At 38.4% G+C, this 10,407-nt stretch overlaps 1 long non-coding RNA gene across 1 annotated transcript; it reads left to right on the plus strand.

The window, feature by feature from the left end:
* Window positions 1–52: 52 nt before the first annotated feature.
* Window positions 53–3,791, plus strand: LOC127356949 (uncharacterized). The gene is made up of 2 exons (XR_007882080.1): window positions 53–724; window positions 833–3,791. It is a non-coding gene; the product is annotated as an uncharacterized LOC127356949 (long non-coding RNA).
* The last annotated feature ends 6,616 nt before the right edge of the window (window positions 3,792–10,407 follow it).

The following is a 10,407-nucleotide window of genomic DNA, read 5'->3' on the forward strand; positions in this document are numbered from 1 at the left end:
TACACACACACATTTCCCAGGAGAATAGGCTTGTAGAGGAAATCCACAGCAGTTCCTACAAAGTTTGATTGATGACTCATGGAGGAGAATAAAACAGGCTCTGCTCATTTAATTTCGGCCCTGATGTATCATGTTGACTGATGGTACTATTTTATCTTTTAACAAACAGTAAGTCTTCTAACAACATGTAGGACATTTAGGAGATTATTTTAATGACACTATATCAGCCGATAAGGCTGTATGTATCCCATGTGAGTCCTGTGTGATAAAAACAAGACAGATACGGTGAATAATTAGTGACAGAAGAGTTTTACAAAAACCGACAACAAAAGAGCCAATGTGGGCAGGTAAAAGTATGGTTAGAGATAAAATGAGATGAGACAGAAAAGCCGAAGAAAAAAAGGAACACATGATTCAGCATAAATAGCAAAAGAGGTATATTTCCCCATTCTTATGACTCTTTCTTTGGAAAATGAGACCAAACCCTTTAAGAGATTTCCTTAGTCATTATTAGTCCTCATGACCAGAGGTCAACATTCAGCAAAATCAGGCTTTTAACCCTTGAAGACCTCATAAAGTCTGCCAACGGTAGCAGAGACCTGCTTCCTAATAAACACAGCTGGGGAGATTCTGTTAATGCAACCACTCTCCAATACTTTTGATTACTTTGTTTCCAAAAGGGAGAAACAGGAGAACTCTGAAAGCATCTGCTACACTTCCAACAGTAATTATCATCCATATTTTAAGTTTAACTTCCAGTGTATAATAATACTCCTGTATAATTACAAGTCACAACCTCTTCATTAATGTTCTGTCTTTGTCGTTGTCACAGAGAAGTTCTCACTATCCAGCTCCTCCTCCTGCGCAAGGGGATCTCCAGGTGTTACCAGACCAGCTGGGAGATGTTATGCTACAGTAGATCTCCCCAGGGTCCCCCCCCCCAAAGGGAGGCAGCCAAAAGGGATGTTAAAGTCACCTCTAGTGGCATCTCTCAAGAATTGTGTAAGTTCCCTTTTAAAATGCTTTTGGTCTAGAAAGCTTATGAGCATTGGTGAGGTTTGAAGAAACCACTGGTGAATTTTTGAAAAAAAACAATAATAAGAGGACCTTCAGTTAAGTTATTTTAATGAAAACCATCAGGCCTATCTCCAAATTTAGAGATTTTGAATGTATCAGATGAACTGAAGGATTGTGTGTATTTATTGGTCGAATACTTCTCCTACTTCTTAATCTAAAACCAATTGGATTATTTTAAAAATGCTTTACCACAAAGCTGAAAACAGAGGTGTTTTTCTTCAACTTGATTGTTTTGGAGACACCTGGTTTCCACAGGACAGCAATTTCAAGGTAAGTTGTTCATCTCCATGGTCTATTGCAAAGTCTAAATTACTCTGTGATCCGGCTGACTGGGCTGATTAAGAGGATGAGTTTGTTTGACAGCCTGAAAGTCAGTGTACACACACAGAACTGCTTTCTTGAAACATTTGAATTTAAAAAGATTATTCAAAAAGAAAAATAAAGCTTAAGGGCTTATGTGCTTCCCTGTAGGATCTTTTCTTTTCAATTTTATTTGTATAGCACCAAATCCCAACAGAAGTTATCTGAGGACACTTTGAATACAGAGCAGGTCTAGGCCGTACTCCTTATATATAGAAAAAAAATGTTCTCCCTAAGATACACAACCCCCTCCACTTGGAATAACTGCCCTCCCCTTCACCTGGTATCTTTTTCTGTTTGGGTCTATAGTCTTAGACATGTAATCAAATGCAGCCAGACCTCAGAAGAACCTTGATATCCTGTCCATGGAAAATCTTTAATAACAGGAGAGGTGACACCCATGGCAGGTGGCCAACATTGAACGTGCTTGACTTCACTTTTGACTTAAGCAAACCTAGCACTTGCTTTGAATTTACAGGGAATGGAAGACTTGAAACTGTAACCAACTCCCAAGAATTCTCCAGAATGAAACAAGCTTTTCCAAGTTCTTCAAATACCCCTTGCAAACTCGTCTAGCAACTTCCCACAGTCTCTCTTTTATCTCTACTGGAGGAAGACAAGTTATTTATATTTGCACTACATCCTCTTCAGACACTTCTTACGAACTTTTAATAAGTGGTAGTGACACAAATTAAAGTACAAAGATAGTGATTAGAGTCTGGATTTGTGTTCATCTCAGGTGGAAACTTTAGATTATCCTTCACTAAACTTTTATTTTGTAGGGCTATGAATCCTGACCATATAGGCTATGTGAATGTCTTCATGACATCTAGGGAGCACATGATTGCTTTTAAACTTCATTCTAATCCTCCCCTTGAACACTGTAATTATAGAAGCTGTCTCAGTTGTTACAGATGGGTGTGTTTGATTTTCATATGTGTGGTATTCATGCAGTCTGCGTTCTCTCAAGATAACATTAGTATCCTCGCAACACACCCACCAATACCAAGAAACATAAAAACAAAAATGATGATGTGCGGGTTGCATAATGTTACGTTAATGATTGCTTCACTAGAACTTTTCTGCTTAGTTAAATGGCTGCAGATTGTCTCTGTTTCTCATTAAAAAACACAACAGCAAATTCATGATGATGTGAAATTGATTGAATTGAATTTATTTATTAGATTGAGACAATTCAATTTAAAATAGTTCCAGTACAAAACATGAAGCTGATGTGCTGCACTATTGCTTATATTCAGCTCTTGTCTCTTGTTGGGCCTTTTGGTAAGATTTTGGTAATCAAACTAGAGACGATGACCTGTGTGAAATCATGAATTAAGCTGTTATTTCACTGTTTAATAGCTGAGCATAGGACACTTTGCAAAATAATATAAGTAGCTCAATTTTCTCAAATATCTCCTATTTTGACGCTTTCATCTTTTGGAGCCGACTGTTGCTTTCAGGCAATTGTTTTGTGTCACACTCCTTTTTCTTTGTTGGTTATTTTATCAGCTGCAAATACTTTTTAACTAACACAAACCAAAACTTTTCCTGGTGTAATAAAGGTATGAATGTTACACTAAGAGGGTTTTCTTTTCCATTAACATATTATTGAAGGTGATTCACATCTGATGATTCATTTTGTGAAACAGACTATGGACAATAAAGGTGTGGTAACTACATGTTCAGGAATTTCTGTTCCTGCATGTGTGTTCCCGTAAATGTTTTATATTTATTTTCTGTGCTGAGCAAAACCAGAGTTATTGTCTTTGTTATTTTGCTCGCTCTTCGTCCTTCAACACAACACAATGATGAGGAGAGTATATGTCATACATCATTCTGCACAGTAAAGATCAAACATCTAACTGTAGGAACCAGGCCAAGCCAGTGTTAGATAATATGTTATTATATTTGCTTATTATCACTGATGCATTGAAGTATATGCAGCATTTTACTGTTGCTGCTAATTTTTACTACTTTATATGCTGTTGGGTTGTTTAACTCTAGCAATGCTTGTATTTTATAAACAATACTCAGGTAAAGAGTAAATACTTAAAGTACAGTACTTGAGTAAATGTATTAGATTACATTCCACCACTGGAAACTGACAAAAATATTATTTAACTTAACGAAATAGAGACATATTTCGTAACGTAATACTGTCAAAAAAAGAGTAGCTATATTAGAAGGAGTAATGTTGGAATTAACAATGATGTTTACTTTGATATGCTATCGAAAATGTAATGAAATACTGAGCTGGATTTTATTTGTTTTCTGCACCTGTGTTTCACTCAGGCATTATGCTCCAGTCCACTTACCGCTACAAGGAAGTAATAAAACAAAGTACAACAGCATGGTGACACAGCACAATGCTGGCCTCGTTTCAGTTCTGTCACAGTGATCACTTGTCTCTCCTTTCCTCTTTTACAACCTTTGTGCCTTCTCCTTTCCTCGTCCCCATCCTCTACTGCATCTCGTGTCTCCTTCATTCCCTCATTCCCTTATTTCTCTCTTTACATAAAATGTCTGTTAATTTCCTCCTTTCCCCGTTTGTTTGCTGCCAGTGAAGCAGTAGTAATGAGAGATAATCATAGCTTAGAATATCCCTGGTTTGAGCTTTAACTTCATAAAAGAACTAAGGATGTCTAACTCCAACAAAAAAAGACCTTGTTTGTTTGTGAACACACTTGTTAAATTAAGGGGTGATTTGAAAATGCTGCTGGGTTCATATCAAAGCTGGCTGTGTTTGGAGGAAGAACCACAGGATTTTATTGACCTTTGTGTTAGTTTGATAATGAGAGGGGGGTAAACCTGACATCATGCACTGTGAATGTGCTGCCCTCTGCTGTTTGTACACAGAAACACAAGCAACTTAAAAAAAAAACACTAGTTAAAGGGGCACTCCGCTACATGAAGTTTACTCTTGATGGGGAGTAAAACACAGTCTTTTAAAAAAACAGTTGTTTAAAGTCTTCTGAGACTCTGTAGGGAGATGTACAAAGTTGAAAAAAATACCTCATCTTGGGCTTGAGACCTAACATTTTTACCAGAAAGCCTGTGGAGACGAGCATTTTTCAGACTTAAAGAAATATTTCAGATTCTAGCCAAGATCCTGAGGTTTTACAGATAGCAAATAGTTAATAATAATCATTATATAGCAATAGTGTGGGTGTTAACAAGCTTGTGTTGCCAATATTATAAGAGTCTATATTACTATATGTCACTGATTACATTTTGAATGCGGGACTTATACTTGTATAAGTATTTCAACACTGTGGTATTTCTACTTTTACTTAAGTAAAGGTACTTCTTCTTCCACCACTTTCCACGACAATACAGTGGAGTTAGTTATCTATAAAGTAGGTTAGTAGGTCTAGAAAGTAGCAGATAATTGTAAACAGTGTGTAAAATAGCCATCAAATTATTAAGAGCAATAGTCTACTTATATATATATATATATATATAAAATTGTCCTGCTCTGTAAATACAGTAACTAACGTTCACCGTAAATACACCTTACAGTTATAACAAATAAAGATCAAAGGTTCCTATTCCTAATTCTAATGGATGACTTGAAAAACAAGATTTCCGAGAAATGCCTGGAATTTGACACGTTAAAATATTTTTGTCACAAAACTATTGCAAAAAGAAATATCTTACTGACCTACGCATATAAAAGTTGGGAGAGGAATAAATATTTAATATTACATTTAACATAAATATTTATTCACAGGTGCATCGTGATTGTAACAAACATTTTCACATGCTGTAATTTTCAAGGGAGAGCCAAGTAAATAAAAATATTTGTCATTACTTAAAATGTTAATATAACAAAGTGTAGAGAAACAGCATTAAAACAGTAAACATATGTAAAAATGCGAATTACAGTTGCTCCATCAGTCCATTAAATTACTACTTTATGAAACAATTTCATGTAAATCATCAACCTCATTTCCACCTCTGGCAAACACAGGTGGCCATGCCTGTAATTGTGCATGATCCATAAAAAAAAGATGACGGCAGTGTTGGAGCCCACACCAACACCATGCCAACTCTAATAAACATTCACTGCCCGTAGAGTCACTATCCTCAGAATAACAACGTAATCCTCTTCTTCTCAGTTTTATAGCGGTTTATGCCTTGGTGCGTGATGCCCATCACGCACAACACATTGGATCCAGATGGGAGGAGGCAGAAAAAGAAGGAGAAAGAGAGAGAGCGAGAGAGGGAGAGAGGGAGAAACAGAGACAGAGAGATAGAGAGAGAGCACGGTTGATGTACATCTGTCATGCATTATTGCGGCGAATGCCAGCACTGCTATCCTGGCTTTAGAAACTATGTGAGGAGGGGGTTGATGGGTCCTCCTTAAATCACAATCTGATTCCTCCTCCTCCTCCTCCTCCTCCTCCTCCTCCTCCTCTCTGCCGCCGCTCCTTTTTAGTGACTATATCAACACACACAAAAAAAACATTGTCTCTTTTCTCAAACATTGGGTGCTTTCTTTCTGTCTTCCGCACACACACCAACATGCACACACACCAACATGCACACACACACCACACGCTATCCCCCGATGAATTCCTCAGGAAGGAGTCAGCCTTCTTCATTCCTCTGGACACAACTTTTCCTTAACAAGGTACTGATGGTCTTGACCTCCTCTTCAAACAAACCCTTCCCTCCAATCAGGGAGGATTGTGGAGAAGGGCTCAGCCGAGGCCTGTGGGTATTACAGAGGAAACGTCCTGATTCTCCTTGATTACTCCCTCTCTCTTTCTCTCTCTGTCTGTCTGTATTCCCCCTCTTTCTGCCCCCACTCTCTCTCCAAATATCTCTGTCTCAGTGGCTTCTGGCTCTCCTGTTGTCTCTAACCCAATCTCGAACTTTTCTTTCCTGTCTCTGTCTGTCTACTCACTGTATTTTCTTTCTCGTCTCATCTGCATCCATCCCTCTGATTATTCCCTACTTTGCTATTCAGAGTTTTCCAGTCCCTCTATGATGAGCTTTTTATCCACTTTGTTTTAGTGTAACTTACCAAATATGTCTCTTTCTATAATTAAGACTAGAAAGAAGAATACTGTTAAGATGCAGTATTGTACTATATGTGTGTTCATTTTTCACAAACTGACATGTATGACAGGGCAAAGGCTCACATATGTAATTAAAATAAGTACTCTTTTAAAACCCATGTGACTATTAGGATAAGTTCAAAGACCTAAGTTTAATTAAACTTTGTCAGGAACATTTTCAAGTTGTATTTGTTTTGAATTGTTCGCTGTATTTTCTTTTTCTCTATTAAATCTTGTTTTCTAAAAATAAACAACATAAGAAACACCACATGTTTAAAATAACCAATATTTATCTAGTAAATCATCTTTACAACAATTCATTATTTCCTGTTATTAACCAATACATGTGTGGGTTACAAATATGTATTTCTAATAGAAGAAACAGCCTATACCATGTGCCATGTATCATAGGGAATACATGCATCATTATAGTTGTAACATTGATAGAAAGACACAAAAAAACATTGTAGTTGCTTAAATGAAGTCTGCGTTTTAAATTTTCATATTCTTAAGGGCACTGTGTCACATTACTTTACTAAATATGACTTCATTTTTAATACAGTTCCAACATATTGATAAAGTGACTTGATTGTGCATCAAATGCTTTCTTCCAGCACAAGAGTAGTTGTAAATGGTCACATGTAGAAGAATCTGATCTGTAACCTGTTGCAGTTGATTCTGTGTGGTATTATTTTCTCTCATGTGGGGATTTATTTTTCTCAAAGAAAATAAATAAATATTGTGAAATATATAATTAAAACACACTCACTTTGATGCATTTTGTGAAAGGGCATATTGAAGCAGATTTCTGCTTTCTTAATGTGGTATAACGTGCAAAGACTCAAACTCAGATTGGCTTGGGGCCACTGCTGGTATTGTAATCTCATGAGGGCCACTTCAACGTCTTACAAGAAAGCACAATATTCTGAAAATATTTCTTTACTAAGAGCATACCTAGAAAAAGTTTGTTAGTTTAATGTGTTAGCATGCTAGCATTTGCTTAAAAAAAGCATTAAACACAAAGCACAGCAGAGGCTGATCATTAGTTTTGCAGGATTTTGATGTGATGATGCAGCTTGATGAAGAGAACCAAATGTAATGGCAATCCATCAACACTGTCGGGACGTTTCACTTAAAGTCTCTCACTTCACTTTATTTCACTAAAATCTGAGCCTCAGAAACATGAGGAATTATCATCTGGGAACCATGAATGCCTGTAAAAAGATTTCACAGCAATCTATCCAATAGTTGTTTAGATATTTCAGTCTGGACCAAAGTGGTGGAACGACACTGCCGTCCTTGAGTCGTGCTGCTAGCGTGGCTAAAGTGCAGCATTTGGGATGGAGTCTCATCAGCTCTCCACAGAGAACCAGACATGTGCCATTGGTTTACACCGAGCCTGTGTTCTCATGTTATGGTTCCAGCCAAAGAGATGTGAAGCCTATTGTCCTCACATGACTGGCATTATTAAAGAGCAGCCTTCCTCATCGAACTTCAGCACCGCTTTAACTGCTTTCTTGATCTCTCTGACTCTCGGTGTTTCGCTCTTTGTCACCATCTTTACTGCGTTTCACTGCCTCTCAACACTTTGTCTTCTGCTCTCTGTCTGTGGTGTTTTGGATTAGGGACTGTCTGGTTGGAAGATGTGGTATTTGAAATGGCACTGTGTGTGTGTTTGTGTGTGTGTTCGACTGTGTGGCACGCATTTGTGGAAGTCTTTGTCTTTGTGCGTATGAGTGAGGGGTAGTGTGTGTGTGCAAATGTGAGAGATTTACATGTATGTAAATGTGTGTGGGCATGCAAATGACAGACAATAGCAGCATAAAAAACACAAGCTGAGACAGTCACACAACGTTTTCACAGACGCACAAAGACGGTGACGACTGTCTATCATAAATCAACTATTCTAAGTATGACCCTGTGAATAGGCGTCCGGAAAGTGACACAACGGCCACGACAGTGTCATGAAAATTCTTTTCACATTTCCTGGACAGTAACGGCAGAGCCCGAGCGGGAACTGCCCCTTCGAACAAGAGTCCCCTCTGAGTGAGGAGAAAGGGGTACATTGTAGGCCGGGACCCAAAGGTCACCATGGCTGTTAGGCTCACACTCTGCCTGGACTCCCGCTGACTCACTGCTGGTCCAACCAGAGGACGACGACCAGGACTAATTTGTGTACGTCTTGGGCCACCATTTGTCAAACATTAGTCACGCCGCCCATTTAGGTGATGAACATGAAGAGTTCTGTTCTCCAGACACACTCTGGGGCCCAAATGTGGATTTCTCAATCCCAGTGTGACCTGTTGTGATTGCACTTCCTCTCCCTGCAGTGTCCCCCCTGCTCTCTGCCTGTCTCCAGTGTCTGTTAGAGACACTAATGTCAGACTTGGAGGATTCATCACCGTCAGAGGGCTAACACTGAGATGCCGACTGGCTTCCACTCAGCTGATAGAAGAAGATTTGCTTTACATAGGCTGGAAATACAATCACACAAGCATACAGGGCTTAACAGACGTGCAAATATGGAGAGATGGTAGAGTGACGGGCTGCCATGTAGCGGCACCCCAGGAGCAGTTAGGGGTTTTGGTGTTCAAGGGCTCCTCGGCAGTAACCAGGAGGTGAACTGGCACCTCTCCAGCTACCAGTCCACAGTCTGTACTGTGGTCTGTGCTGGACTTGAAAGACAAGTCCCTATGGACTGAGCTACATAACAAACCTGTGCCTGAGGGCAACAACTCTTCTTCCATGGAAAGAAAGTTGCCCTTCTTGCTTTCTTCTTCTTCTGTAGAACTTCTGTCAGCGCTATTGCATGCTTACTGCTGATTGGCTGACACATTATCTGTGAATTCATGATTAATATTTCTGAGATAACGTACACACATTCTTTACTCAAGTACAGACACTCAAGTACTGATTCAACTTCTTTACTCAAGTAAAAGTGAAAGAAAGTACAAGCTCTGAAATGTACTCAGTGTTTAAAAGGGAAAAGTACTCTATTGGTTTCTCTGAAGGTCATTTCTACCGGCTGTTGCAAAGCCTCATCAATAATTTCCCTCAAATGCATTAAAACTAAAGTAATGAGCCTCTTTTGAAAATGTAAGTACAGATATTTGAGTAAAAGACTTTTCAGACAGAAGGTCCTGTCTGGATTTTTGATCAATAAATCAGTTGGCTAGAAACTTTCCGGTTTCTGTTGAGAAATGTGGAAGGTTTTTCCCATAATTAATTTAATTTATTCAGACAACACTTACATTTTGATTGCAGCTTAGAGACAGAACTTTAGAATAAATCTCACCTGCTTTAATATCTTCCACCATTCAGTAGATTGCTACTGCTTCTCATTGTCGTCAGTATGTTATTGTGACCTGTGTCTTTACTGTGCCTGCAAAACAAATTCTCTTAAGGCAAAAAATAAAATTGAAGATAAAGTTATATGGATGCAGTATGACGAGATGAGATTCCCATTTATTTTATATTTTATACATTTATTAAGATGCCTTTTTGTCCTAATGACCTGGTCAAATATTTGCAGTTTCCTTCTCCAGCTGCATACACGTGTATAAATAATACGTAATGATGTCTTAGCTGCTTCAGTTTCAGGGTATTGTGCCGGCTCACTGTCACGGTTTGATCATTATTAGTAACACTTCCATTATTCCTACAACGACAAGCCACAATATCTAACAATAACAGGCCTGTGATCTAACTTTGTGGTCCTCTGACTAGATCCAGCATCTATGTGTTTAAATTGGACTGTTGGGATTCTTGTTTACATATTTGATGAAGGTCATCTAGACTGAAAGGTCATGTTAAATAAATATTAAATAAATCAGCAGTAAGTGAGACAGTTTGTGGGTGTTTTGGGGATTCATGTTTTGACTCATGTTTAGTCTATTTAGCAATA

This window comes from Dicentrarchus labrax, unplaced genomic scaffold (genome assembly GCF_905237075.1).
Source record: "Dicentrarchus labrax unplaced genomic scaffold, dlabrax2021, whole genome shotgun sequence".
Classification (NCBI taxonomy): domain Eukaryota; kingdom Metazoa; phylum Chordata; class Actinopteri; family Moronidae; genus Dicentrarchus; species Dicentrarchus labrax.